The sequence below is a fragment of the Oreochromis aureus genome, linkage group 12 (genome assembly GCF_013358895.1).
Source record: "Oreochromis aureus strain Israel breed Guangdong linkage group 12, ZZ_aureus, whole genome shotgun sequence".
Taxonomy (NCBI): domain Eukaryota; kingdom Metazoa; phylum Chordata; class Actinopteri; order Cichliformes; family Cichlidae; genus Oreochromis; species Oreochromis aureus.
This window is the reverse complement of record NC_052953.1, coordinates 9,004,644-9,009,466: the sequence shown is the minus strand read 5'-3', so window position 1 is coordinate 9,009,466 and position 4,823 is coordinate 9,004,644.

The following is a 4,823-nucleotide window of genomic DNA, read 5'->3' as shown; positions in this document are numbered from 1 at the left end:
TATTTCATTAGTATGTTTCTTAAGCCACTGCTAACATTTATAACTTAAATGGCACTAATAAACCAGAATGTGTTCATTTAAATGATAATTTTACTTTTTTTTTTTTCAAATCTGCTTTGAAACAACAACAAACATTGAAATATTAGTTTTTACTTGCTGTAATTATTCCTCTTGGCAACACCAGCGTCTTAAAGATCTGTTTCTAATGAGTCTGATGTGTCTTAACTGTAAGTGGATAAAGTGTGTAGCCTTTGGTTCAGTGAAAGAATACACACAAAAAAGTTTATCTGAAGGTAATTTGAAGCGAACGCAGACTGAGTTCAAAAATTAAGTGAGCATCTTGCAAAGCTGGGTCTTTTATCACCATATTCCCTTCTTTAATTGTTGCTCCAAAAACCTTATCTATAGTACAAAAAAGCAAAGAGGACTGATATCCTATTCCAGTGAAAGGCTGGAAGTTTGAAAGATCACTTTCACTGATTATCAGACTGCCTCACAAAGCTTTATATAAGCTTAAAGTGAATTATAATGAATACTTTGGGAATGAATGTGTAATAAAAAGTATGTAATGAACACTTATACTGAAAAGACTTCATGGCAAGGATGACTATTCACTGCTCAATTGGGCACCTTCACAGTCGTTTTAAGACAGATTTAATAATAGGTGATGTGACATTTGAATAATCACAATTTCTTTTTGAAGCAATTTATTATTTTCTTTTGAAATTTTGCCCATTTTTGTTAAAATTGTTGACGAGTGATGCTTACTGAGTTCACATTGCTCTTTATGACAGCTGGTGCCGCTGCTAATGAACCATGTAATGTGGTTACAAGCTCCAGAATAAGCTGATTGGTTATGTTTTTAACTCTATCATGTTTGCAGTTTATCATCACTCCCTTTTTCTTTGCTAACTGTTGTTGCAGTGCAGAAAATTGTGGCATCAGTCTTTAAAAAAGTTGCCCAGAAGTGTGATTGACTCCTATTCCAGTAAAAGTAGCTGTAGCAATCATTCTATCCCCTTCCACCCTGGAGGTCTCTGTGCAAGAACCAGACTGTATTTGCTAAAAAACACAAGTGCAGCCATTTCTCAAAGAATGCCGAGTGTAGAACGTGTAATGTAAAGATCACCTAGTTTCACTAGTTGATGCGGGTTGGAGCATTTGTTGTAACATACTTCATTTTTGTTGCAGCAAATTTGTTAAAAATTGCTCATGACAAATTGGGGAAAAGGTTTAATGAAATTGGTGATTCTGATTCATGGTCATAAATCTGTGTTCAATCTCCTCAATTTACATTTTCTATTAGCGTGGTAAAAAAAAGAAAAAAGAAAAAAAGAATAGTACATGCAGTCAATGCGAAAAGCAAAGGTCAAAGGCGATTAATGATGTATGAGGTACCAATGTCAGGTGATGGGGACTCTGTGCCAAAGGCGTCGGCTGCTCAGGTGTCACTGGCTTTGTGAAGAGAGCAGAGAACAGGAGATCAGCAGCTGTGGACATATCACATCACCAGGTGCAAACACATATTCAGCTTAATACCTGGACAAGACAACAGGTAAGATTTTCTGTCCTCTCTGGGTTTATGAGAAAAATTGGTGAGTGAGGAAAGAAGAAAGATTTTAAACACCTCGTAATGTAATAATGTTTTGAGTACTTGCTGTGCTTCCTTGGATTTGCAGCTTTAAAATACAATAAGCAATAATGGAGAATAGAAAGAAACTTTAGGAATCCATTTTATTTTATTTTATTTTATTTTTATTTGTATGGAGGGCATTTATTTATTTTATTTATTTAATTTGCACTAAGGTAGTTAGTTTAATAATTAATTAAAATAGTTATTAAGCGGTAAACCTACAAAAAAAGAATTAAAAATAAATGTAAATATAGTGGTAGGAATTAGCTATGAATACTTCAGAGCCAATATATTTAGAAATGTATAATGAATTTATTATTACTACAATACAAGTAAAAATGCTAAATATGATTTAATATGTTGTTAGTACTGCATACATGTAGTACTAGTAAAACCCAAAATAAAGATGTTTTATTTAAGATGTTGTTTCTTTCAGTTTTATTTTTTTTTTTTTTAATGGCCCTCAAAACTACAATATCTGATCAGATTAGACATAGCACATAGGTTAAACATCTGCAGATGCTACATCACACTGTCATCTGTCTATTTACGTATGCAAACAAGAAGCAAACAGCTTCTTGTTTGCATATGTTTTTCTCAGTTCTAGCTATATTAAAGGCTTAAAACAAAACATGGGCCATTAAGAATAGCCATTTAGACAATAAACCAGACTGCCAAAAAGAAACACTTCTTTAGACCAATTTTTTTAGTCTTGGAGGCTGGGGCGCATTCATGCATACGCAGGCTACTAATCTCAGGGGGATGGCTGTGTGCCTGCTGCCTCCTCTCCCAGAAGCACTCAGCACAGCAGATGACATGGCTGCGGATGACGCGATTAGATTACAGATCCTGAAATTCATCGGTAGGCTGTAAAAGAAAAAAGAAAGCTTGTTAGTGAATTAAGATGTGCCTTCTTAGTTTTAGATTTATCATATTTGTATTTTTTTTAAACACATTAGGTGAGATGGGGAATGGACTTCCAGCAAAGACTGCCTCGATTTATTCACTGAGCTGCAGGATCACAGTGACCTTACAACTTAAATGAAAAGAGAAGGTCCCAGTACATTTGTTTCTGCAGACTCTCACCTAAGGACCTTATATAATCTTTCCTGACTAAACTATAATATACATCCTACTCACTGTGAAAATTATAGAGCTTTTCTGTTGCTTCCACCCAGGTTTTCATTTAATTATCTCACACAAAAAACTTTATAATACCATCTTTAGGGAACCATAACAGTACAGCTCAGGAAGGTAATAATAGGAACATAGGAACATTACCATGATCACAGACCTTTGAATCTCTACCCACATCTTTGATTTATACCCTAATGGTAATATTGTAAAATTAGTGATTATAGAAATGAAAGCACCATTGTCAATAGCCTGGCTGAAGAATGGTTAGCAGTACCTTTATCTTATTATTATTTTACCGCAAAGTGTTTACAGTGTTCCAGGTGTCTACTTTAACTTGTGATAGTCATACTTTTTCCTCTTACTAACTGTAAAAGGTGGAAGAAAACCTTTGACGGTATATATTCAAAAACACGTGTTGCTGCAAGAATGGAGTCATATCAGAAGGAGTCGATGAGAAGAATCAGACGGAACAGCAAGACTCTTCTTCAGGATCTCTTTTACAGAGGAGTTCACGGAGGAGACAGAGACACTCCTGTGAGTCATTCTATGGGCATGTTTCTGATCCATGTCTGACATTTCATCTGAGCATTCTCCTTTTCTGAATATTTTTTAAACAGATCCCAGCTCAGCCTAGAGATGCTAAAATGATCCATTCCATTGCCAGTCTGATCAGAGCAAAAAGCAAGCTTCTCCTCCTTGAGAATCCAGACACTGTGGAGATCTACAAGGTCAGAAAAATCTTGAACAGCATGCTAATTTGATAAAATTAGTGACAAGTCCGTTTTTTTTCCAACACATGAGGGAACCTAACATATAGTTTTTTATTTTACTTAAGTTTTATGACCAGGTAAACTCTGAAGCTCTCTATTCACAAAGTTTATTTACTGAGTGGGAATATAAATGAGAATTAAAAAATATTACAAAACTCAAATATACATACAGGGTCACTCACCAGCCGTTTTATTTATAGGTGGATCACTGTAGTATTAGGATGGACTCCCTTTTGTCTTCAGAACTGCCTTAATTTTTGTTGGACATATAGACTAAAAATGGTGATGGAAACTTTCCTCACAGCTTTTGGTGCATGTTGACATGACACATCAAACTGTTGCTGCAGATTCATCAGACCAGGCAAACGTTCTGATGAATCTTCTATTGCTCATTTTGGGTCAACCTGTTCAAATTATAGCCTTAATTTCTGGTTCTTAGTTGACAGGCGTTTCGCCCAGGGTGGTTTTCTGCTGCTGCTTCAAGGTTTGACGTGTTGTGCATTCAGAGATGCTCTTCTGCAAACCATGATTTTAACAAGTGGTTTTTTGAGATATTTTTGGCTTCCTATCAGCTCAAAGCACCCTGGTTATTCTGCTCTGACCCCTGTCAAGAAGGCACATTCACCTAGCAAACTGCTGCTCCCTTCGTATATTTACCTTTATGGGGCCATTCTCCAACAACCACGCAATGTTTAAAGTCACTTAAATAACTGTTTTTCAGTCATTCTGATGCTCAGTTTGAATTCCAGCAGGTCATCTCGACCATATCTATATGCCAAAATGCAGTGAGCTGCTGTCATGTTGTTGGCATTAGATATTCGCATTAACAAGCAACTGAAAAAGTATACCCAATAAAGTGACTGGTGAGTAAATATATACATGGATTGCATACAAAATCACACAAAAAATATATAAGAAGAGTGTTGGTATGATACCCATCATATAACAGACCTGCTTATTACAGTGGATGCAGCAGTATTTCAGTCTTGAGTTAATTAAAATTTCAAGATTTGAAGGTGAAAAATGATCAAAGAGGCAATGATCAGGACTGAGATTTTACCAAATAGTTCATTTCCTACACTATAACAACTAAATAGTTTGTTTCTTTTGTCTGACCAAAAGTCATTCAGAATTTAAAAAGAAAAAAAAAAGAATAAGTAAAGCGTTACTTTGTTTGATCCCAGCAGTGAAATGTGTTCTCTGCCAAACTTAACTATCAGCAGCAGCAGCAGCAGACAGCAGCCCTGGGGCTCCCATGAAGCAACTACAGCTGTTTAACGAGA